This window comes from Meriones unguiculatus, chromosome 7, assembly GCF_030254825.1.
Source record: "Meriones unguiculatus strain TT.TT164.6M chromosome 7, Bangor_MerUng_6.1, whole genome shotgun sequence".
Taxonomy (NCBI): domain Eukaryota; kingdom Metazoa; phylum Chordata; class Mammalia; order Rodentia; family Muridae; genus Meriones; species Meriones unguiculatus.
This window is the reverse complement of record NC_083355.1, coordinates 30,638,668-30,665,365: the sequence shown is the minus strand read 5'-3', so window position 1 is coordinate 30,665,365 and position 26,698 is coordinate 30,638,668. Positions and strand designations below refer to the sequence as shown.

The 26,698-nt window shown below is 43.5% G+C and overlaps 1 long non-coding RNA gene across 1 annotated transcript in view; it reads right to left on the bottom strand.

Moving 5' to 3' along the window:
* Nucleotides 1-26,698, bottom strand: part of LOC132655172 (uncharacterized) — a 29,626-nt gene extending 2,928 nt beyond the window's left edge. The window contains exons 1-5 of the long non-coding RNA XR_009592845.1: nt 26,590-26,698; nt 14,083-14,148; nt 8,148-8,354; nt 7,993-8,052; nt 4,026-4,400 (exon numbers count right to left, since the gene is read on the bottom strand). This is a non-coding gene — a long non-coding RNA (uncharacterized LOC132655172). The remainder of the gene's footprint in view (nt 1-4,025; nt 4,401-7,992; nt 8,053-8,147; nt 8,355-14,082; nt 14,149-26,589) is intronic.

The following is a 26,698-nucleotide window of genomic DNA, read 5'->3' as shown; positions in this document are numbered from 1 at the left end:
TCATACCATAAGAAGAAGTCCTCCTACCTGGCTATTGTGAGCAGCCTCTGCTGTTCCCACCTGTCCTTCTTTCGAATCCATTTCAGTTCGTATCCTCAGCATCTGAACCAGCCATTCTACCCTCATAAGGAAGTACTCTCCTTCCAACCCAGCTGGATCACCTTGGGTTCTGAAACACAGACTTAAAAAAAAAAAAAAAAGCAAAAAAATAATTTTGAATCCAAGCAAGGAGTGTGGGAGTCTGCAGAGCAGAGAGAATGATACCATTCCCACAAGGCCACATTGGGTGGAAGCAACGCTCAGACGTAGGCAAGCCAGCATGAGGACACCGCGGACCCTCCTGCCGCTGTTGCTCCTGTAGTACTCGCCTGCCGAAGAGGAGGCTTTCTTCTGTGCAGAATCCAGAAGTACTTGATCCACTGAGAACACAAGGTTGTCTGGGCAGCCCTTCGCATACACACTGGTGCTCACCCAGGAAACTGCCACAGCACTGAGGCTCCATTCACAGAGCAGCATCCATGGTAGAGGCGAGGGGAGCAGAGGAGAAGCAAATGTGAGGGGTGCTGAGATCCAGGCAGGACATAGGAAAGTATGCACTCAATGATATATGTTCAGAAGCTCATGAGTGTGTGTGTGTGTGTGTGTGTGTGTGTGTTTGGCCATGTGTGTATGTGCGCTGTGTGTGTGCCTGCCTGTATTTATGCATATGAGTGCATGTGTGTCACACTGAATGTGCAGCCGTCAGAGGATAACGTCTGGAATCATTCTTCATCTTTGGGTCAACACTTTGTATAACAGACTGGTTGGCCCTTGAGCTTTCCGTGTCCTGACGGCCTCCATGTCTCGTCTCGCTGCTGCAGCTCTCAGGTTACAGACGATCAGTACTGTGTGCAGTTTCACATGGGCCCTGAGGATCTGAAATCAGTCTTCACGCTTGGATGGCAAACACATTACCCACCGAGCCATACCTTAGTCTCAGCATAAACTGCTTTGCTGAGTTCTTGTAATAACCAGGATCATATTTTTGTTTATTTCCATTTTAAAGATGACACTGACTTGCAGGTGAGCTGGTCAGCTTGATATTAAGTGTGTATCCCCAAGGCCTGGGTTTTCATCTCTCTATACTATGCCACACAGGTCATAGACCTCAAGCAAAAAAATTGGAAATAAGGAGGTTGCAAACCATAGCAGGAAGGTAAAATTGCACTTACTCTTGCAGGATGGTGTGAATACAACAGAACATTCAGCAGGGGCTGGACAACAGGGGCTGGGCAGGTACCCAACCCCACAGAAACTGAGGATAACTGCCTTGGTCATATGATAGCATAATTAAGACACTATCAGGCTCTGACTCACCAACAAAATTAAATTCAGTTTAGTCACTTATCTTTAGGGTACCCATAATATGTATCATAAATGTAGGGCATATTTCACCTACCAGGTACTTAATATAAACGAAGGTTTGGCACCAGCATAAATATATTCATTCAACCTCATTGAGTATTGACACTGTGTGGTGTGTCTAGGCAGGATTTAAGCTTTTGGGGAAAGGCAGGAAAAAAAATCATAAACCCCACTGCTGGAGCTTAAGTTTTAATAGATAAAAAGAAAACCACCAACCAAACAAACAAACAAAAAAAACGCCCCTATAAGGTTTCTATTAGCAAAGTAAAATGTATGTGGGAGAGAGATGGGTTTGCTCAGGGGCCAAAGGCGCTTGCTGCCAAGCCTGACCATGTTGATCTTCAGAACCTACGTGGTAGAAGAAGAGAGTCAATTCCCAAGAGCTGTGCTCTGACCTCCACACGCATGCCCCCACACAAGCACACGTGCGAAATAAACAAATATATGCATGATATAGAGTGGGGGTCGATGAAAAGGTGGCTTGGTCACTAAAGTGACGGCCACACGGCACAGGGGGCCTGTGTTCTGATTCACATTGTCCATGTGAACACCTGGGCACAGCAGCCCACACCCGCGCTGAGGAGACACAGACAGAAGCATCCCTGGATCTTTCTGGTGAGACAGTCTAGCAAGTTGGTGCACTCAGGATGCAGTGAGAGGTGCTGTTTCAAAAAAGTAAAATAGAGGTTGACTAAGGAAGACACCCAGAGTCAACATATGGACTTTGCCCAAATGTGCGTGCACACAGATGAAAACAAAAGGGGGACTATGTGTGTGTGTGTGGAAATGACATGATGAAATCCATTGCTTTGTACAATTGATACATGACAATAAGACATTTCCTTGAGGCCCAGAAGATGGCAGAGTGGGTCAGAACACTTGCTACCCAAGCACAATGGCATTAGTGAATTTCAGCACCCGTAAAAACAACACATGGCAACATGTGTCTGTAGTGTCGGTGTTGGAGGGCCGAGACAGGTACTTGCTGGGAACTCACTGTCTGTGGCAGCCGAAAAAGCAAGCTTTGGGTTCGATGTCTCAAAACTATGAAGCAGATAGCAGTAAACACTATGTCCTCTGGTCTACACACACACACGCGCACACACACACACACACACACACACACATGCACACATGCAATTTACAGTTCACATGTAAGATACATACACAGGCACGCACGCGCACATTCTGCGAAATTGTTTTTCTCTTATGAATTAGGTATGTAGGTTACTTTGTACCACATACCTTCGGTATTAGTTTGTGGTCATCCGAGCACCTTGCTAAACCTAAGCCAAGCCATTTTGAAATCAGGTCATGTTCCTTTCTCCACCTGTTATGTCTTTAACACTTTCTACAGCTACCACAGCACACAGATCACATAAGCCCCGTCTATACAAACAATCTAAACTCAACCAATATTGCTCTGCTGGGCTCTGGGATGATTAAAAGAAGGGAGAGATCGTGTTCCATCAAATTGGATCCAGCATGTGAAAGCTAATAGCTGTTTGGATGTAGGGAGCAAAGCCATGAAGAAATGGATGCCTAGACCCTGTCTCTAGCTGATGTGGGGAAAACCGCAGAACAGCTATTCCCTCTGCCTTTGAAGTATCATCTCGGAAGAGCCTCTGCCTTGGGATGGCCCCTGCCGCTGTTCCCACAGGAAAGGAGGAGTCAAGGATAAATAACATTGAGCCCATTCCTCCAGATCCAAGGACCTCTCTGCTGGATGGAAGGGCTCACTTTTTCTTAGAGACCTGCCTTCTCCCCTTTCCAGCTGGCACAGAAACACACAGTCCCTGCCAGGTTTCAGAGAGGACAGTCATTTGGTGATGCAAGAATTCAGACTGTGTTTTTGCTGTGAGCTGCCAAGGTTCTGGAGGGCCTGCTTAGGAGGAGGTGGGTTTGAGATGAAGGGGGAGGATTCTGATTGCACGTTGTACAGCATCACTGACCCCTTTGAACCAGGATATCAAATGAGGCTCTCTTACCGTAGGCCGTGAGACATTGGAGAGATTCCACTGACCTCATACCTCAAAATGAGACAAGGCCTCCACACAGCAAGAAGACAGTTCTCTCGGGGGTGGGGAGGATAGGGGCCCATAATTCCGGGAAGCAGTTGAAGAGGGTACAGAGGATGTAGGTGGCAGAAGGAAGCAGTGGACTGAGTAAGCACTACTTGCCCCTGTGATGAGCGATTGTGGCTGAGAGTGGAGCAATGAGGGCTTGCTGGTTCCACACTTTTGACCTCTCTGCCAAAGAATCAGTGGGGGCTTTTTGAAACAAGATTTCCCACCCAGAGCCTGAGGAAAGGCTTGGTCTGATAGACTGATGTGGGAATAGGCAAGACCCACTTGTCTGGCTTCCCACATCCAGGGAAATGTGAGCTGTCTGTTTTTCATTACGCTGTGCTTATCACATCAGGCTGCTCTCCTGGGAAAGCAGTTTCATTTCCAAGAAACCTGTTCGGTTTCTCCTCCCCTACGCTCTTCCGGAAGCTTCCCACCTCCCTTTGTGAAGTCCTCCTTCCTTTCTACCTCCCCAACCCAAACAAGAACCAAATCAGCTGCTTTCCCTCTGAAGTCAGAACTCAGCTGCCATGAGCCTCTTAACAAGTACCATACCTATAAAGGACAGAAGATTAATATCTGGATAGAGGTGTCTTGCTGTTGCTTTTCCTGCTTGGAGCCTTCTCGCCAGTGTGGGCAAAGGGATTTCATACCTCAGTCCCTTCTGTGATCACAGGCAGCAACTTGGTAGATATCTTAGTTTGATTTCTATTGCTGTAATTAAAAAAACACTGACAGCAACTTGGAGAGGAAGGTGGTTATCTCTTCATACTGCTTATTGTCCCTCCTGAAGGGAGTCAGGATAGGAACTCAAGGCAGGATCCTTGAGGCAGGAACTCAGTCAACTGTATGCTTCTTACTGGCTTGCTCCCCATGGAAGGTTCAGCTTCATTTATCATATCACACAGGAACAAGCTTCAGGTTCGATGTCTCAAAAAATATAAAGTGGATAACAGTAAATACTATGTCCTCCTCTGGTCTCCACACACACACATGCACATATCCACATGTACACATGCAATTATACAGTTCACATGTAACACACACACACACACATGCATGCACACATGCTCTGGAATTATTTTTCTCTTATGAATTAGGTATGCAGGTTTACTTTGTAACACTGGGAATCAAACTCTTGAAAAATAGCCAGTGTTCTTAACTGTTGAGTCATGTCTCCAACCCCAAGTCATTCATTTTTAACATACTTACATTTCGTAGAGAATGGTTTTAAGTTTTTAAAAATTATTTTTAATTGTATATATTTATGGAGTGCAGTTTTACTTTACTTTAATGCTTAATAATAATAATAAAATAGTTAAGCTTTTATAAAGATAATAGCACTGGTAGCATTTTAAAGATTTTACAGATTAAAGATAGTGGATACTCTTTTTTTTTTTTTTTTTTACAATTTATTCATTATATATCCCAACTGAAGCTCCTTCCCTCAACTCTTTCCAGTCCCACACACCTCCCTCTCCCCCGCATTCTCTTCCCCTAGTCCACTGAAAGGGGAAGTTCTCCTCCTTTGCCATCAGCCCAAAGCTTGTCAAGTTTCATCAGGACTGCCTGGATCCTCTTCCTCTGTAGCCTGGTAAGGCTGCATCAGCAGGGGCAAGTGATCAAAGAGCAGGCAACCAAGTTTATGACAAAGGCAGCCCCTGCTCCCCTTACTTGGGGATTCACATGGAGACTGAGCTATCAATTGGCTACATCTGAGCAGGGGGGTCTAGTTCTTCTCCATGTATGGTCCTTGGTTGGTGTATCAATCTCTGCAGTAACCCCTGGGCTTTTAGTTTTTTTTGGTCTCCTTGTGGAGCTCCTGTCTCCTCCGTGTCCTTCTACCCCCACACCCCTCTTCTTTCATGAGACTCCCTGAGCTCTGCTAAAAGTTTGGCTGTGAATCTCAGCATCTTCTTCGATGCCCTGTTGGGTGGAGCCTTTCAGAGAACCCTCTATATATAGGCTCCCATCCATCCTGTTTCCACTCTTCCACCACTTCTGGAGTCTATCCTGTTTGTCATTTTGAATAAGATTTAAGCATCTTCCCTATATCCAATAGAGGGATAATATCCAGAATATATAAAGAACTCAAGAAATTAGGCACCAACAAACCAAATAATCCAATTTAAAAATGAGGTACAGAGCTAAACAGAGGGATATAGAATGGCAGAGAAACACATAAAGAAATGCTCAATATTCTTAGTCATCAGGGAAATGCAAATCAAAACAACTCTGAAATTCCACCTTACACTGATCAGAATGGCTAAGATCAAAAATTCAAGTGACAACACATGCTGGAGAGGATGTGGGACAGGGGAACACTCCTCCATTGCTGGTGGAAGCACAAACTTGTACAACCACTTTGGAAATCAATCTGATGCAGTCTCAAGACTGGGACAAGCACTACCTCAAGATCCCGCTATACCACTCCTGGGCATATACCCAAAAGAGAGTGGATATTCTAAGAACACTCATTTTACTTATCTCTGTCTTACTTATCTCTATCTTTCTCTTGTCTGCTCTCATGCTTGCTCACTCTCACTTGCTCTTGCCCTTGTCTGCTTTAGCTCTCCCTCCCCTGCTCTCACTCTTGATCTCCTTATTTTCTCTTTTCAGACACAAAATGCTCTCTACCTAACTAAGGCCCAGGCCCATCCCTTTCCTTCCCGCCTACCCTCCCTCGGACTGTTGCATTGCTCCCATGCATGTTTTTATACTTTGGTTGCATGTGAACACTTCCCTTACCACACGCAGTATTGTCTGGAGTGTTTAAAAATATTCTCCGGATTGGTGCATTTGGGTTTATGGGGGTGAGCTTCCTAGCAACAATGACCTTGTCTCACTCTGCTTCTTTCTCCTTCCCATCCAGTGCTAGCACCCCATGCTCCAGCATTCTGAAGACACTGAACAAATATTTTTTGAATGTGTTGCATAAAAGAGAGTCATCAAGTTCTCAGCAATCAAAGTGTTCCAATGTATTAAGTAATGCAACATGTGTTGTTTCACATACTACTTTTTTTGACCGGAGAAACAAACTTTAACAAGTCTTCCACACACGCACTCTACATAGGAATACCTCGCAGGAGATGAATTTATAAATACTTCATTAAAGGACATTCTACCCGTAGGGTTCACTGTGACTCCGTTCACATGACTCACACCTGACCCCAACTTCAATGAGATCCCCCGGGTCCTTAGTACAAGTTCTTCCTTTCCCCTAACTGATGACTTCATGGGTGAGAACAGTTCCTTCTCTTCTTCCATCCCTTCAGTGCCAAGAAAAGTACCTGACGTCATTGTCTCTGGAGCAGCCAAAACACCAGCAATCATGAGTGGAAGCCATAATCCCTAAGGCTCACACTTCCAGAGTACAGAGGAGCAGAATTAGAGATGTGCAATGGCCTGGATTCTAGGGTGAAACACGCTTAGGGGTAGAAAACAACTCCACCCAGACTGATGGCGCTAGAAGCAGCTCCAACTGCCTTCCTTACTCTGGCCATCAGTAGAGAGGTCATATGATTTCTCATCCAAATACTGACATCCTAATGACATTTCCCAGCGACGGCAGTGCTGGGAAAACTCATTCTGGCTCAACAGGTACGAAAGGCCCCTCTTGACAAACTCAGGTGTGCAGTTACCCTGAATCAGTAGTCCTGTGTCAAAGTCAAGCATAGCATTCCAGTAATCAGAACCTCGGGGACAATGTCCTCCATCCCTCTCTTAGGTGACTCTAAGGTGGGTGGCTCCATTCTCTTACAGCCATCATTAGTGTCGATCCCCAACCCCACAGAAAATATGCGTACAAGGTGTATAGCTGTGACCCTAGCACTGTGGCGACAGAAACAGGAGGAATCTTGCTTGGCACTCAACAGCCAGTCAGTAGAGCCAATCGGTGAGCTCTCAAAAAATAAAGTGGAGAACAAGCTATAAAAACTCCTGACATCAACCTCTGGTGCTCTCTCTCTCCCCTTCTCTCACTCTGACACACACACACATACACAAACACACTAGCATTTATCGTATTATATTTATGAGAGTGCTTGAGAAACATTTCTTGACCATAGTTAGGCTAGAATAAACAACTGTCAAGTGGTTAACAGCTGGAATCCGGTAGACTTGGGGCTTATTCATAACTTATATTATAAAGCAAGTTATTCAGCCTCATCAAACACCAATGCTCTCATCTGCAGGTTGGACATAAATGCTGCCCAACGGTGACCAATGGGCCACCCAGGGTGAAGCTGATGGTAACTATCCTGAAGATGATGGCCAACTGAAGGCTGTATTAAGTCACTGCTATGAGCGACTTTGCTTATCTTCAATGATATCATTTCAGATAATCCCATTTTTTTTACACTTTTTATATTACTCAAGTCAGTTCCGATAAAGGCCAGATGCTGTGAAAATGGCTCTCCTATTATGAGTGTCGTCTAATGGCCTTAAAACCACAAAAACCTAGTACTTACATACACCATTTCATGTACTTTTCCTGGTGAGTAATATGAACCATTAATCTTACCATTATGTCAGTTCTTGAGCTCAAAAACTCACAGAGATCTTTTTTTTTCTGGCACAGACCCTGTAAAAACAGAACATTAATTTAGCCATTGACAAACACCTTCTTAGTATCATGACTCATTCCTCTCTACTTAACACTTGCTTATTTCTTCTCACCTGATTGCTGGTTCCTATGAAGTCATGATCATTGCCATCTCCAGGCCTCTTCCCCTGTCCAAAGAGACAGTGTGGGATAGTGGAGTGGAGGTATAGGCCCTGTAGCTAACAGCACCACATCCGATATCTGGCTTGGCCTCTGACTGGCTGCATATGGAGACTCTTTTACATAATTCGTTTACCTTTTCTCACCTTTGATGTTTTCATCTGGAAAATGTGAATGAATAAGTAGATAAGAGTCATTGCTAGTCATGCAGAAGATTGAACTGATGTGGAATGGAGGACTTTCTCCCTCACACACACACAGAAATGTGGAAGAAAATATTGCCAAAAAAAAATTAAATACATAAGAAAACTTACAAAGGGAAAATGCCCAGTCCCCAAAGCACAGTAGGAACAATGGCCTAAATCATCTCTTGTACTAAATGTGAAGTCTAAAGTTCCAGCAGTTGTAGTGGAGGAAATTAAAGAATCTCCAGTCCACAAGGAGAGCAACAGAACCAAAAAATCTGAGCACAGGGGTCTTTCCTGAGACTGATATTCCAACCAAGGACTATGCATGGAGATAACCTAAGACCCCTGCACAGATGTAGCCCTCGGCAGTTCAGTATCCAAGTGGGTTCCACTGTAATAAGATCAGGGACTGTCTCTGACATGAACTGATTGGACTGCTCTTTAATCATCTCCCCCTGAGGGGGAAGCAGCACCAGGCCACAGAAGAAAACAATGCAGCCACTCCTGATGAGACCTAATTGACTAGGATCAGAAGGAAGGAAAAGAAGACCTCCCCTATCAGTGGACTTGGGGAGGGGCATACATGCAGAGGGTGGAGGAAGGGAGGGATTGGGACAGGAGGAGGGAGGAAACCACAAAGGGGATACAAAGTGAATAAAGTGTAATTAATAAAGAATTTAAAAAAAAGACTCTCCAGAAGGACTGGACATTTGCAGAGAGCTTGGAAACAGGAAGCCAGATTTCAAGATCCTGCAAGACAATGTGCTGAACCAATCTTCCCCATTTAAACCTGGATCAACATTTGGAATAGATAGTTCTTTGTTCCGGGAGGCTTAGGCACAGAAGGATTGCTCTTTTAATGATCTCTCTTCTTTATCAGCCAGATGTCAATGACATCCTTCCATTTGTGATAATTAAAAAAAAAATTGTCTCCAGTTACTGGTAAATGTCTTCTAGGAGATAAATCTCATTACTGTTTGTGGGAGTATTGTAGTAAAAAAAAAAAAAAAAAAAAAAAAAAAAAAAGGTTGTTCTATATAAAGTTTGTTTTTATTAACCCTGTGTTTATCCCAATAGTATTATTTAACCCGCTAACACAAATAAGACACAGACACCTGTTAGATTTATAATTGTCTTATTTACCTTGAGCTGGGCAGATATTTCACTTACACTGTCTCAATATCCTCACCATTCATCTCTCAGCCCCCATCCAATGCCATCCACCTTAATCCTCTTCAACTGGACTACCTCCCATACATAATCCTATGGTACTTGTTTTCATTCTTTATCTGAACCTTTCCACGCCATCACTGGGGCCCTTTCCCCAACCCCATTGTTTTTTTCCTCCATGCTAACCCATGGTGGCATCCTCCTTCTTTCTCTCTTCCTGTCTGTCTGTTCCCTTGATTCTCTCTTGAACCCCAAATCCTGAGAACCTTTGCTATGTCTACCCCATTCTGCCCTCCCCAGATAAAGGCTGTTTAATCAACCAATCAGATTCAGATATGTTGGTTTACAAAGCAAAGATAGGCGTAAGGGCCAGTAACACCCACCAGACCAAACTCCAACATGGGAGTTAGCTTTAGTTAACAAAATTAAAACTAAATTGTCTAAAACTAAGGTCACCAGGGAAGAGAGTTTTGATGAGGCATTGTCAATATCAGTCCATCCTGTGGTCATGTCTAAGGGAGATTGTCTTAATTGATGTGGGCAGCACTTTCCCATAGTTAGGCAGTTCTGAATTGTAGGAGAGGAGCAGAGCTGAGCAAGGACGGGCAAGTAAATGATTGTACATTGTTACCATTTTCGCTCTTGAGTTTGTGTGTCCCAAAACTCAGGCATGTCACCCTTCTGCTCTTGTGATGTCCCTACAGTGATGGATTGTAATCTGAGCTGTGATCGAACCCTGAAGCTTGCTGTATCAGCTAGACACTCTCACCAGTGAGCTCCTGGGTTCTGCTTATTTCAGGCTGGGTTGCAGGCAGGGGCAGCCATGTCTGGTATTTGCACATTTAGTGAGAATCAGAACCCAGGTCACTGGTTTTGTACGGCAAGCACTCTTGCCCACTAAACTGTATTTCTCCTGAAAATTCTTGAAATGTTTGAGCAATGTTCTGTTTATGTTCTTCTGTCTTTGAGTACTATATGTGTTTGTGTGTGAAAGTATTTGACACATCATCTTATTTCCTTTTTCTACTTACTGCACCTGACGGATTCTCTTCATGCGTCTTCTTTAGAGATTCAGAAATTATTTCCTGTAGTAAACTTACCCATAGTGCATGCTGAGTCCCAGAGACGTGGCATGTATTTGCTTCCTTGCAGACTGGTGTGAGCCTGCTTGTGGAGAGCAATGGGGTTATGCTAATTTCTGGATGCATTTCATCATGTTTTCAATTTGAGTCCTCCACCAGCTGGAATGTGTTCATTTAGAGCTAGCAAATTCTTATGATCCAAATTTCTAGTTTAGGCACCTGGCTGATAGGTAGCTTTCTCATCAGACCAGTGGAGGTGGTGGTGGTGGTGGTGATAATGATTTTCAATCACACAGAATGATTCAATCACACTATAATTTGTAATATTCTTATTCTTTTCTTTTTTGAAAAGGAATCTTGCTATAACCCAGACTGGCTTTAAATTAGCAGTCTTCCTGCCTCTCTGCCTCCTAAATGCTGGGGTTACAGATGTGTGTCACCATTCCCGGCCTCTGTGCTTCTTTCTAAGCGTCAGATTCATAAATTAGCTACATACTTTCTATGTGTTGCTGGATACATCTCGGAGCCTCAAAATTAAATTTTCAAAACTGATCTCATGATTTATCCACAAAGCCACTCCAGTCTAAGTTCTTCCTCTTCTCAGTAAGTGACAAGACATTTTAAGACACGGTTAAATATTTTGTCATTATCTCTTTCTCTTACAGTTCTCTGTCAGTACACCCTATTTCCTTCATGGGACAAGTCATTTATCATTCTACGTGTACAGCAGAATGTACCTGTGCAATCTGTCTCTCTCTCATAAGTTTAACGAGTCCAGTTATTTTATTCACCAGTGTATACTTCATATTAATATGGGCAGGAGCTTAGTGAGAAGTTGATAGTATGGCCGGAGCATAAGTAGTTATGTGCATTTATTTATTCATGCTTTATAGAATGTACTAATGCCTCAGCAAGGCGGTGTTGATCCTAGATCTCTCCCTGTTCATTCTGACCAGCTGAAAGAAAGTTGCAATGGACATTAAAAGCTGCTTTAAAAGGAAGAGGGCAGATACTCATACCTTTAAACTTAAGGAGAACTGACAGGGCACAGCAAAGAGTGCGCGGGGGGAAGGGCAGGACTCTGACTTGAGAACACAGATCTCAGCTCAAACCATCACTCAGCCCAGTCACAGCAAAATGTAAAACAGGCCCACACTCTGAAAGGCTAATTGTTTAGGATATAAATTAAGAGGAAAGCGAAAAGAAAGACAGAAGGATGGGAAAAAAAGCCCAGAATGCCCGTTGTTTGCTTGTTTTGGATGCTGGAGGTTGACCGCAAGGCCTCACACTTGCTGGAGAGGCACTCTGCCACTGATAAACCTCTGGGCTGGATGTTTTTATTCTCTTCGATTAGGAGCAAGGTAGCACTGAGGAGGATAGAAAGCAAATGAAAATACTTGGAAAACTTTATTTGCTGGAGCCAAAGTGATTTGTACTGCTCTTTGAGAAATATCTTATTAAATAGTTGGCCGCCAGACCCAGTTCCCTGATGACAAAGCCAGTCTGCATATAAATTATTCATGCTCCTTTTCATCAAGGGCTGGCCTCTCACAATTTTCTTCCCTTCCCTGAAGCTGCTTTTAAGGGTCCTTTCTCACTCAAAGTCTCCCCAGGCTTTGCCTGGGACCTTGATCTGTGGCTGGGTTCAGAGCTCAGTCACTAGCTTATCATTCCCAGCAGAAGCAACCTGAGGTTGAGTCATCAGAAGCAGTGACTCCCAATTGTGGTGGACCCCAGGTATTTCACATAAATTAGTTAATATAGCTGGTCCTTCTGAAAAGCCAAAGAGAAAAGCTTTGCTCCCTCCATTCTGCACAGGAGGAAAGTAAGGCTGAGTAAGGCTTTCTAGGTGCATTCATTCATAGGGCTAATAACATAGTCTTTCCACCAGGAGCCGAAGACATAGGTCTGTCTCAGTCAAGTGCTTACAAGGCAAAGACTTGAGCTCCATCCCTAGAACCCATGTCTAAAACCAATCAGGCTTAGTGGCACTCACTTGTAATCCCAGCACCGAGGAAGGAGAGATAGCCAGGTCCCTGGGGCTTAGTAGCTTTTCAGTCTAGCCTGCTTTGTGAGTCCTAGCCCAGTGAGAGAGACCATGATTTAAAGATAGATGGTACCTGAGGTATATCCCCTAACTTCACACACAGAGACACACAAAGACACATCCACGTGCAATATACAGTTAAGACACAGAGAGTGTTGGGCTCATTTGATCCAAAAATCACACATTTTTCTTCTCAACACATGGTATCTCTCCACTGCAAGATAAGGGTTTCAGGAAGACAAACCTACTTCCTGGCAGCCTGAATGATCTTTTTGAGAATTCAGCCCCAATCACATGACTCTGTGGCTAAAACCACTTCCTAAAGAGTTCATTCCTACTGACAGGTTAGGTAGTCACAAGTATAAAGCCCTCAGTGTTACACACACACACACACACACACACACACACACACACAGAGTGTGCACCCAAAGAAATATACCCACAGACTCATCATTCACCTTCTCATTTACATGACTGTCACCCTTCAATCTGCAAGCCAGCATGTTCAGTCCTAATGCAAACTTGATGAGCTTCGTGGATAAGAAAGGGAGCTCCCCTTTTCTGAGGAAGAGGTGAGGAAGGAAGGGGAAGGAAGGGAGGGTAGGAGTGGGAGAGGAGAAGGGATGGGGCTACAACCAGGATATAAAGTGAATAAAAATAAAATTAATTAACTATAAAAAATGCCCTGTTGTTATTTCCCAACAGAATCTAATCCACTAAAATGTCGGCATCATAAGGATTTAGGTAAAATATTTCAGGAAAGACCCCTATGCGCAGATTTTTTTGGTTCTATTGCTCTCTTTGTGGAGTTCCTGTCCTCTCCAGATCTTACTGTTTCCCACTTCTTTCATAAGATTCCTTGCACTCTGCCCAAAGGTTGCCCATAAGTCTCAGCATCTGCATTGATAGTCTGCAGGGCAGAGCCTTTCAGAGGTCCTCTGTGCCAGGCTTCTGACTTGTTCCCTCTTTACTCCTTCTTCTGATGTCCATCCTCTTTGCCTTTCTGGATAGGAATTGAGCATGGCAGTTCAGTTAAGAAGGACTTTGGGGTTGTATACAAAGGGGTCAAATGCCCCCAGCTCTCTTCACAACTGAGGCAAATAATTGTTTCTCTTTTGCTGCTTTGCTGCTTGATGGGACTGCTGCTACCCTGATGACTGACACTGATATGTCACCCCAAAAATCCAACAACCCTAATCAGTGGAAAGTAAGCAAAAGAAGTCTACAGCTACTAAGAGGTTTTTCCCTACTAATCTACCTAAGTGGGGGGGTAGGGGAGGTTGGAAGGGAGGCAGACACATTTACGCACCTTAAATAAAATAGATATTTGAAATATCTAAACTTTCAGTCCAATATACGCAAATATAAGTTTGCTGCACAGAGAAATTTATCCAGTTCTCACCTGTCCTCCTGTTGGCTCCTCAACATCAGCAGACAGACCTATAACTCAAGTCCAGAGAGTGGCTGGCTAGTCAACAGAAAAACAGAGAGTTAAGGATTTCAGGAATTCTCCGACAAGTCACCCCAGTTCATTGCAGTCTCCCTAAGATGGTGTCAACAAGCTGTCCCCACAGAATTAGTCAGTTTTCCATCACTGTGGTAAGGTACCAAAGGAAGCTGATTTAATGGAGGAAAGGTTTACTTTGGATCATGGCTTCTGAGATTTCTGCTCATTGTCACTTGTCCCATGGCTTCAGGTATGATTCCAAGGATTATAGTAGAACAAACATGCTTATATTATGCTGGTTAGGAAACATAGATGGGGAAAGAAGAACCAGAGAAAAATGCATACTCTCTAAGGGCACACAAGGAAAGTTCTCTGGAGTGTTAATCTTTGCAAAACCAGCAAAGTGATCCAAACCATTTCAAAGCACAGAGATGTAAAAAGCATTGTCTCATAGTCTGTGGGCTTTTATTTATCCCTTTTCAGACTCCACTCAAGGATGTTTTCCAGCTCACAAAACCCACACACCTTGCACAAGGTATTTTCCAGCTGACAAACATCACTCCTTTTTTCACAGGAACTGTTTTCCTTGGAGACTGTTTTCCACGGGGAGGGGAGAGACATTTCTACATCCCTTACTTGGGACCAAAACAGAAAACATATTCAAGTGATTCAACAAAGTTTCAAAACAAACCAGAAACTTCTATTTCAGAGGACACTTTGCCTCCAAAGCATAACACCCTCACGTCTTTTCCCTTTCTTCCATTTTTTTTTTTTTTGTTTTGTTTTGTTTTATGTTGTTCTGGGCACACTAGGCAACTACCCAACTTCTACTGAGAAATACTCCCAAACCCAAATCTGTCTAGAAAGAAAGAAAAAAAAAAAGCAAGGAAGGAAAGAAGGGAGGGAGGGAGGGAGGGAGGGAGGGAGGGAGGGAGGGAAGAGGTAGGAAGAAAGGAAGGAAGGAAGGAAGGAAGGAAGGAAGGAAGGAAGGAAGGAGAGAGAGAGAAAGAAAGAGAAAGAAAGAAAGAAAGAAAGAAAGAAAGAAAGAAAGAAAGAAAAAGAAAGAAAGAAAGAAAAGCCTCTACTTTATACAATACTCGGTTATTCTCTCTCCTTTTGTTGTTCACAATCAACCAAGAAGAAATATGACTGACAGTACTTTACTGATCCAAAAATTGTGACGCTGGAAGGCAGAGACAGCAGAAGTGGGAGTGGGAGGGAGAGGAAGAGGAGGAAGAAGAAGAAGAAAAGAGGAATGAAGGAGTTTGGTGCACATAGATTTAAGTCTTTTCCTTCTATCACCAATAGATGAACCCAACCTGGATTTGAATTTTACAATGATGTATGTCAGTGTAGGGCTCTACAATAATCTCTTGTGCCAAACACTCAGTGAGATGTTTAGTCTGCAGAGTTTTATTTATCAGAGTCATGGCATTTTTTCCTTCAGCTATTTTTAGATAAGTTTCTCCATGAAGTGAAGGTGTTCTGGTTTGGAGGTGAGCCGTCCACCTCTGGAAGGCTTAGCTTAAAGGCTTGGCTACCAGCTAAAGCAGCTTTGGAAAGAGATCAGATCATCAGAGCTCTGGTCTAAACAGCAAATTAATCTGTCAGTGCATCCATTTGATGGGAGGCAGTGAAATTTAGGAAATAGTCATGCCTCAGGAGCAATGGCCTTTTTTTTTCCTAGCTCTTCTTTCCCCATTACTGTTTCCTAGCCAACAAAGTGTAAGCAGCTTTGTTCTATTCTAACATTTGACTTGGAGTCATACCTGCAGCAGTGTGGCAAGTGACAATGAGCAGAAATCTCTGAGGTCATGAGTCAAAGTAAAACTTTCCTTCATTAAATTAGTTTCCTTGGGTACTTTATTGCAGTGATAGAACACTGACTAATGCCATGGGGACAGGTTGTGTTATTTCACTGTAGGACACAGTATTATTTTACTGCAGAACACAGTATTATTTTACTGTAGGATATAGCAGCCAGTCACAGGTGTGTTCCCACTACTGATGCTTGCTGCAGACTGCTGGCCTGTGCAGTGTACTCTGCCTTAGAAAGTCGGGGCTGCTGTCAGCCTTCCACACAAGCCTCATGAGTCACTGAGCTACAGCTACACAGCCGACCCTGCTCTGTGAACAAGTTTTTGCTCTAAGTCAGGTTCAAAATGGCGAACATATCTAAAAGTCTGGATGCTTTAAATACAAAATCCAATGTCTTCAATTTTAATGTTCTTACCTAAAATGATGGAAAATTTTGTGATTATAGCCTGAGTCATCTTATTTATAAAAAAAAAAGCATGATATTTTGTCAGATCATCAAAGAAGAGAGGGAAGAAGGGAATGGGAGGGAAGTAGGAAGGGAAGGAGAGAGTAATAGAAGGGGAGATACAAGTCTGTGGGCCCGTTTTTTTTTTTTTTCTCATTAATTTATTTTTTCACTTTGCATCACAGGCTCCTCTCTCTTCTACTTCTGACCCCACCCTTATGCCCTCTTCCTCCATCCCTCCCTCCCCTTCTTCTCAGAAAAGGGAGCCCCCACAATCCAACCCTCCCCAACACATCAACTTGCACCAGGACTAAGCCCATCCTCTTCCACTGAGGCCAGACAAGACAGTCCAACTAGGGAAAGTGGTACAAAAGCAGGCAACAAATTCCACGTCAGAGACAGCCCAGCTCCAATTGCTAGGCTGCCCCATGAAGGAAAAGCTGCCTACCAGATACATATGTCTAAGGGGTTTAGATGCATTCCATGCATGTTCTTTGGTTGGTGATTCAGTCCCTGTGAGCCCCTATGGGCCTAGGTTAATTGACTCTGTTGGTCTTCTTGTGGGGCTCTTGTCCCTCCTGGGTTCCTCTATCCTTCTCCCAACCCTTCCACAAAATTTCCCAAGCTCTAACTAATGTTTGGCCATGGTCTTGGCATGTGTTTTGATCCCCTACTGTGTGGAGCATCTTCGAGGACAATTATGCTGGGCTCCTGTCTGCAAGCATAGCAGAGAATCATTAGCAGTGTCAGGGGTTGGCCCTCTCCCCTGGGGTGTGTCTTGAGTTGTGCCAGTCATTGGTTGGCCTTGCTGTCAATCTCTGCTCCGTCTTAATCCCTGAACATCTTGTAGGGAGGGTAAATTTTAGGTCCAAGGTTTTGTGGTTGGGTTGGTGCCCCTCTCCCTCCACTGGAAGTCCTGCCTGGATATTGGAGGTGACCACTTCAGTCTCCATATCCCCTGCTGCTGCTCCTGCTGTTGCTACTGCGAGTCTCTCAGCTGGGGTAACCCCCGTATCCTCCCAGGAGTCTAACCCTGTCACAGGTCTCCAGCTTGTCCCTACATAGTTTCCCTCACCCTCCCAGCCCTCTCACCTCCCACCCCTGCTTGCACACACCTTATCCCCACCCATCTGTCCCTCCCCACCCTCTCTCCCATCCAGTTTCCCCTCCATCCACTTCCAATGTCTATTTAGTTTCCTCTTCTGAGTGAGATTCAAGAATCCTTCCTTGGGCCCTCCTTGTTACTTAGCTTCTTGTGGTCTTGTACTATATGGCTAATACACACTTATAAGTGAGTATCTTCCATCTGTGTCTTTTGGGGTCTGAGTTACCTCACTAGGATAATATTTTCTTGTTCCACCATTTGACTACAAATTTCATGAATTCCTTGTTTTTAATAGCTGAGTAGTATTTCATTTTCATGTATGTATAGACTTGCATCTCCTTCATTCTATTTCTCCTAGTACCACATTTTCTTTATCGGTTCTTTGGTTGAGGGACATCTGGGGTTTTTCCAGGTTCTGGCTATTATGAATAAAGTTGCTATAAACATAGTTGAGCAAATGTTCTTGTTGTATGGTGGAACATTTTTTGGGTATATGCTCAGGAGTAGTATAGCTAGGTCTTGAGGTAGAATTATTCCTGATTTTCTGAGAAATCACCAGATTGATTCCTATGCTGGGATGGTTCATCATATGAAAATCCATTAGTGTAATCCACCATATAAACAAACTGAAAAAAAAAATACATGATAACCTCATTAGATTCTGAAAAGTCCTTTGACAAAACCAACACCTTTCATGATAAAAGTCTTGGAGAGGATACAAGGCTCATACCTAAACATTATAAAGTCAACACAAAGCAAGCCAATAGACAAACATCAAGTTATTAGAGAGAAACTTAATGCAACTCTACTAAAATTAGGAACAAGACAAGGCTGCCCACTCTTTCCATACCTATTCAACATAGTACTTGAATTCCTAGCAAGTTAAATAATACAACTAAAGGAAATCAAGGGGACACAAATTGGAAAGGAAGAAGTCAAAGTATCACTATTCACAAATGATGTGATAGTGTATATATAAGTGACCCCCCCCCAATTCTACCAGAAAACTCCTTCAGCTGATAACCACCTTTAGCAAAGTAGCTGATACAAAATTAACTAAAAAAATCAGTAGCCCTCCTATATACAAACTATAAATGGGCTGAGAAAAAAATTAGGGAAACAACACCCTTCACAATAGCTACAAATAATATAAAATATCATGGTGCAGCTCTAACCAAGCAAGCGAAAGGCATGACAAGAACTTCAAGACTCTGAAGAAAGAAACTGAAGAAGATAGCAGAAGATGGAAAGGTCTCCCATGTTCATGGATCAGTAGGATTAACATAGTAAAAATACAAAAAGCATTTACCAAAAGCAATCTACAGATTTTCAACACAATTTCCATCAAAATTCTAACACAATTCTTTACAGACCTTGAAAGAGCAATTCTTAACTTCATATGAAAAAATGAAAGAAAGAAAGAAAGAAAGAAAGAAAGAAAGAAAGAAAGAAAGAACAAAGAACAGCACAAACACTCCTGCACAATAAAAGAACTTCTGGAGGTATCCCCGATTTCAGGTTTTACTACAAAGCAATAGTGATAAAAACTGCATGGTATTGGCATAAAAACAGACAGGTTGATCAATGGAATTAAAGCAAAGACCCAGAAATAAACCTATACTCCTATGGACACCTCATTTTGACAAAGAAGCCAAAACTATACAATGAAAAAGAAAGACAGCATCGAAAACAAATGGTGCCAGTCTAACGGATGTCTGCATGCAGAAGACTGCAACTAGATCCATATTTATCACACCGCACAAAACTTAAGTCCAAGTGGATCAAAGACCTCAACATAAAACCAGATACACTAAATCTAATAGAAGAGAAAGGGAGAAATAGCCTTGAACTCATTGGAACAGGAAACAACTTCCTGAACAGAACACCAACAGCACAGGCTCTAAGATCAACAATTAATAAATGGTATCTCATGAAACTGAAAAGCTGCTGTAAGGCAAAGGACAATGTCATTAGAAAAAAAAAAAGGCAGCCTACAGGCTGAAAAAAGAATTTCAGCAACCGTACATCTGACAGAGGGCTAATATCCAAAATATATTTTTAAAAACTCAAGAAATTAAACACCAACAAACCAAGTAATCCAATTAAAAATTGGGGGTACAGAGCTAAAAAGAATTCTCAACAGTGGAATCCTGAATAACTGAGGATCTATGATTTCATTGTTCCAATGGTCAAAATTATAATTATGGTCAAAATTATAATTATGGAAATCTGTTGTAAACTTGAATTTTTCAAAAACCTACTTTATTTAGGGCTCTTAATGCTTCTACCTCCCTTCCAACCCACTGAGCAGAGGTAGGGGAGAAAGGCAGTTATTAGGAAAAGGGGTTTGTGGACCTTTTCAGATGTAGTTCCTTGGAGCGAATGAACTCTTCATTGTCCCAATACCAGCAGTCCAGTCAAATAGCAAACACCAAGCGGCAACACAAATCAATAACAGTGGCACAATTCAGCAGAAATAGCAAGACTTTGCCAAATCATCAGGAGTCAGCAAAAGCACCAATACTCAGCCGAGTGTCATGAATGTCATGAGAAGTTCTCTGGAGCACTTATCTCTGAGAAATAAAGTGTAGAAAAATGAAGACCAGCAAAGTGATGTGAACCTTACAAAGCGTAGCAATGTGAAATCATTGTCTCCCAGTCCATGGGCTCCTATTTATCCCTTCTCAAAGTTCACACAAGGCTGTTTTTCCAGCTGGCAAAACCCACACCCCTTGCATGAGACAGCTTCCAGCAAAACATCGTGGCCCCTCACATGCCTGTTTTCAGTTGGCCAAGATCATGTGCCCTCTCATGAGTTTGTTTTCAGCTAAGGAGGAACTAAGAACTTTTCCACATCTCACATTCGGGACCAAAACAAAAGACACATAGAAGAAACCACAACTTTCACTACAATCTGTTCTTGTACATGTCTCAGCAATTTGAAGTGAAGTACAGATTTGCTTCAAATCACCAAGTGTTCACTTGCCCCCATCCCTGAACAATTGAGAAAATGTGAAATGTTCCTCTACAAAACAACAGTGAAGCTTGTCCTTTCTTCCTTTGCTTCCCTCCTTCCCACTGGCTCTCCCTCCCTCCTTCTGTTCCTTCTCTTGGGGTAGGGATTTATTCTAGAGTCTGGTGCATGCCAGCAAGTGTTCTACCACAGAACTGCATCCCTAGGTGCCTCATCTTTTCTCCGTCATTTAATTATGGGAGCCACTGTAGCTGTTGTTGTGGGTAAATTGAAATGATCCAAAAAATTTACAAGCAGGGACTTTTCTTAAAAATATGTCCTGAACAAGTGCTTTCCAGATAGTACAACGTAAACTATTGATGGCTTAACTACCTAGTGATGTTATCAGATTTTTTTTTATTAATCCTGCTTTTTGTGTGTGTGTGTGTGTGTGTGTGTATGCGTGTGTTCATTTATGTAGGACAGAGGCAAATTTAGTGTTATTCCTTGCCCATTATCCACTCCTCCTCCTCCTCCTCCTCCTCCTCCTCCTCCTCCCCTTCTCCTCCCCCTCCTCCTCCTCCTCCTCCCCTTCTTCTTCTTCTTCTTCTTCTTCTTCTTCTTCTTCTTCTTCTTCTTCTTCTTCTTCTTCCTCTTCTTCTTGATCTTCTTCTTCTTTTACAGACTCTCTCAATAGCCCAGAATTACCAAACAGGCCAGAGTATCTGGCCACCAAGCCTCATACTTACAAGGCAAGCACTTCACAGATTACATTATCTCCCCAGCCATTGTGACTCTTAATATGAATGACAGTGAGTAATAAAAGAAGAGTGGACAAGAGAACAGCACTGTGAACAGAATAGCATGACCATGTTTGACTTTGATCCCAGACATGCTATTTGGGTGACACTGGGCATCAGGCTAACCACTGGTTTCCCTCTCCCTGTTTCATTTTTCATCTATCACATGAGGCGGCCAGTTGGAATGGTCTCTCAGGTTTCGTTCAAATCTCAGAATAGAAAAGGTACATTAGAAGCATAGCAGGAATGTTCGCTGTCTGCTCATGAGCCCACCAGACAGATTTACATAATTATAGTGGTCTTCCGCAAGCCCTCCCATCTCCAAGAATCTAACCATCAGTTACTGCAAGAAATGCAGCAGCTTAATTTAAGCTAACCCTAAAACACTATGAGCATGACTAAGCCCTTGGATGCATCTTAATTGTGCCCACAAATTGAGGGTGTGGTGTCAAATATAATCCAAAATATATTCTCACTTAGCTTTCAGATCCAGGATATTTGCTGATTTGTATCAGATTCAAATTAGCATTTTGGTTTACTCAAGTTGACTTCAGAGTTTGTTGCCCTAATTAAATGGTTTTTGTCTTAAAAAATATGCCTCCTTAGATAGAAAGAACAATATCCCTGAGTTTAGCACAGCCCTTGAAATTCTGTGGACTGATTTACACAGAAACCTACATCAAACAGAAGGGCCCTTGTGGTCTTTGTCTGAGTCCCCTCTTGTCTGACTTCTCCTCTCACTCTGGTCTACCAGGTCGCTAGACTGGGAACCTTGAATCTATGTTTTAGTTGCATGGATTCACCATTGCCTTGGGCTCCACTGACAGGAAACTAACTGAGCCAATCAGAGCCCCTTTTTGGGATTTGACAGTCATAACTGAGGATGCCTCTAGATATGGGTCTGCTCACGTGGAAACCACACAATGTTTGGAATTAGGGAAGCACCATTGTCTTAGGAGCAGATAAGTAGCAGTTATTTGCAGAGAATGGAAGACACAAAAACAAACTAGAGAGAAAGCCAATTCTCTGGGTTCTTTGTGCCTTTCCCTTTCTAGTCTGTTTGGGTTGATCTGCAGTTCTGTCAACAGCTTCTAGGATATTATAAAAATATCCTGGTCAGACAGTGGTGGCACACACCTTTAATTCAAGCACATGGGAGGCATGGACAAGTGGATCTCTGTAAGTTCACAGACAGCCTGGTCTACAGAGCTAGTTCCATGACAGTCACAAATAATAGCCTTTACAACTATATTAACTTTGCCCTTCTGATAGTAAGTAAAGATAATTTCTACTGCCATCAAAGCAAACAAACAAACAAACAAAGTCTTTGTTGAACCATATTGGAAACCGCAATTGAGAAATCTCAGTTGCTTTTCCTCCTTTTCTCGTATTAACTTGCAGATTGACCCACTACAATTGGGGATGGTTTGGCACCCGAGAGATTAGGATAACTAAGAGATTTCATTTTGCTTTCCTTGCTAGTCTCTATTCTACAAACCTGTATGTAGCTTTGAGGTTTCTGAGGCTCAGCAGAGGGTCACCAAAGCAGAACTCTTTATTGCAATGGCCAAATGTGCTCCTGAATAAGGCACAGGTTATTATACAATAATTAATCACTTCAGGGAAACAATAGTAATATATTCTTGGAATAGAAAATCAAATAGCTACTGTAACATCACATGGCTGCCATTTGCTGGCTGCCTCCAGATGGCTTCACAGTATATAACATTTTCTGAAAGCTGAAAGTCCAAGTACCTTCCGGGAAATAGGGGAACAGCTGTCACTCCAAATGAGTGCCAACTGACTGGTACTAGTTTTTTACCAGTGTTTTCATTTTGGGAAATTCAACATTTATCCTCTCCATCTCATCGGAAGTAGAGAAAAATCATGTGTGAGGACCCACAGGCCAAATGTAGCTCAGAAGACCATGCAATGAGGCCTTTCACATCTGGACATGCTAAACTTTTTTTTTGTTATGGCTCTATTTCTTCAAGTATAAAATTAAGCTGCTGATTTCCCTCCCTCATAGGGTTGTTCTGAAATCATTACTACCCAGGAGGTTATTGGAAGAGGGAGAGTGTGGTTCACATGAATACTCAACTCCTGATGCCATCATTTCTACCATGTCTGAAGATTTGTAGCCGCAGGCAGCAGCTTCTTATGAGAGTCCCACTGATTCTTCACAAGAGTGACGAATCTGGCTATGGGAAGAGCAGAGAAGACAAATGGAGGCAGATGCATCCACAAGCTCAACTAAAGTAAGGAGGTATGAGAGGACGGTGGCTGAGGATCTGCAAAAATGTCCCCCGAAAAGGGTAACAACTGAAGCGAGTTACTAAGAACGGGTGGGTGACTGGAAAGGGCATGTGGAGAAGGCAGTGTGTGAACTGCAAGCAAGGAGGCACACACAGCTGGAGCCTGAGTGTGAAACAGTAGGAAGCTTGACCTTGGGACATCAGCAGAAGTGGGAGGGGCAGACAGTGTTGGGATTGTGGAGGTCTCCCCGAGGCAGACGTCTTATTAGTCTGTGAAATAAGGAGCTCCAACAAGGGTTGATAAAGGTCTGAGTGGCCGAGAAGGTCTGATGCATTAGAAAGATGGGTTGGAAAGAGAAGCCTGTGGGTTACAACAGATATAAATGAGAGTTTGGCTCTCCTGCTGAAAACAAAGATCACCACTGCCAGTACCGAATATAACCTATCTGCACACCTGTGCCTGGCTACCAATCTCTAATGTTGAATTTTCCTTGCAAAAGAGGACCCAGAAGATATAGAAATATACAACTCGGTATGATATACAGGAGCAACAGTTTCACATTGCTGAGCTGGAGTGATTGACAGCTTTCATTTCAGACTCCCCTCAGACCTCAACTGACAAGGGGAATCTCTCTTCCCAGACTTATTTGCAATGTTTCCATTGGCTTTTTTTGTAAAATCCCAGTAGAATTTGGAGATCCTGATTGGAGGGCTAATTGCAAACCATTGTTGGTTTCAGAGCAAATTTTTTGTTTCTCTTTCCTCCCTGAGGCTCTGGGTCAGAGTTCCAGTTTCAAATGGAAGGTAGGCTATGACCTCAGCACCTCATTCCCCATAAAGCAATGTCCTAGAGTCTTACCGACAACACTTGCAGAGACAAGAAGTCATCTTCAGGTGTCTTCCTCAACACCCTCCATCTTATTTTCCTAGACAGGCTCTCTCATTGAACCCCAAACTCATCGACCCATATAGCCTGGCTGGCCACTAAGCTCCCCGGATCCTCCTCAATGTCCCCCCAAGACTGGATTGACAGGCACATGGCTTTGTTTACGTAGATGCAGGGGATCTGAACTTGTCTACCAAGTAAGCTATCTCTCCAATTAAGTCCAAAAATGTTTCTGGTTTTGGTTTTGGTTTTGCAGCAGATTAGTCAGGAATTATTGGGCAAATCTGGGGTCAGGGGTGGGGAGTGGGAACGGTTGGTTTAAAAAAAAAAATGTAATCTGTTCATTCTTGTATTTCATGGGCTTCTCTTTGTACTGCCGTCAGGGGGAGCCTGAAAAGGCTGGTGATGTCTCACGTTCTCTTTTCATCTTCACACTACCTATTACCTGTGAGAAAACTCCGCTGAGGGTTTCTCAACCCGGGAGAGAAGAAAAGGGCAAGATGTGAGCGAGAGACTGTGTGGTTTACCCAGGCTCACCCAAGAGCCTGTCAGGACTGGAATTCCCAGCTACAAGTCCTGTCCTTTGTCCAAATACGATAGAATCGTTTGCATGCACAGTGCATTGCCTACTCCGAGTACCTCAGCAGAGAAACTAAAAGGAAAAGAAGAAAAAAAGAAAAAACAAAAACAACAACAACAACAAAAAACCGAACTATACCCTTCAGACTCTCTTGAATAATCTAAACCACCTGCGATAATCAGCCGTGATATTGATTTGTGAAGACGCGAGTATAACAAACCCTCATGGCCTGTAGGCCGGACTTGACCCGCCCTACGGCGGAAAAGACAGCGCGTTATTGATGTGTGTTGGCTGCACAGTCCGGACAGCAAGGCACACTAACCTAACAGGTACTATATGGTCTAGTCCTGGGCTGTGCGAGACTCAGAGACTCAGAGGCCGGAAGGTCGAAACGCGAAGGGGTCATTTAGGACTCCGACCTGTACCCAGGAGCTTTTCAGAGGAGAAAGAAAGGGCTAGGCCTGCTGGGAAGCTGTGGCTCCAGTTTTCAGGGGCGAAGTGGGCAGAGTCTAGTTTCGCCAGCTCTCCCGAGCCAAATGTTTTCTTAGGTTAGGCCCAAGGTTTCCAAAGCCCAGTTGGCATGGTCAGAACCCAGTGATCTAGTTAGGCTTGGCTTACTTTGTTTCCTGCCTGTAGGAAAAGGCTACAAGATAAAATTCCTGCTCCTAGGGCGCCCTCTCTTGGTTAAAAATCACACACAGCCTTCTCTCTTAAAAAACTATTTTTGTACACTATCACACAGACACACACATACACACTCCGGATTAAAATCGCCTATAGTTTTATCCTCACATCATCTTACGATGGGAGCAGCTCTCCAGAAATGTTCCTTCAATGTGCAGTAGGAGATGAGGGAGAGAAATGCCGAGAGAACAGGATCCCACAGGCTTCGCAACTGGAGCTTTCGAGCCCCTGTTGATACGATTAGTGGGAGATGCGCTAGATGATCTGAATGTCCCTGCTTCCCCGGGCGGTCCCCGGCTTCTAAAATGTAGAGCTCACCGTATCTTAGCTGACTCTAAAGTGCTTGGTGACTCAGGCCACGTTTGCAGGAGATGATGGCTCTGAACTCTAGCAGAGAATCTACCCCAGGAGAAAAATATTGTTTCTGGCTGTGGCCGCTTATAGTCTCCGAATTTTCCACAGCGCCCAGAGATAATTGGCCCAAATGATTTCCCCTTTTCCTCCGTCTCACGATGTTCTCACAGTAAAAGGCCTGTTTGGAGACGGTAAATAAGTGTGCCTGGACCCAGCAGGATTGTAGCTCTCTGAGGGGCGCGGGGGGGGGGGGAGATTTTGCCCCCCCCCATGCCCACTCCAAACCGCAAAGCTTCTGAAGAGGAGATGGGAAAGGTGCTTTCTGGATGCAGCAAGGGTTTTTGAGGGCATCTTACTAAAGGGCTTCATGCTTTTTCCAGCTTGTGGTGAAATGGGCTGAGTGTATTCGGAACCGGCGGCTGATAAGAGCCCGGAGATGACCCTGCAGTGTGGTGGTCTCTTGAGATCCGGAAATTCCCGCACAGATTACCCCAGCAAGTGCTTAACAGGGGCTGCGGGTGCAGGGCACAGGGAGATTGGATCCTGTTGCAATCCCCTGAGGGTCAGGAAAAGACAACTTACTGTTTCCGTTGCTACCCCAGACGTCACTGCTGACATAAAGAATCGGAAAGGGAGAAAGACGCATTACTATCCAGAACCTCTTGTTTCCTGCTCCCAAAAGGAAGCAAAG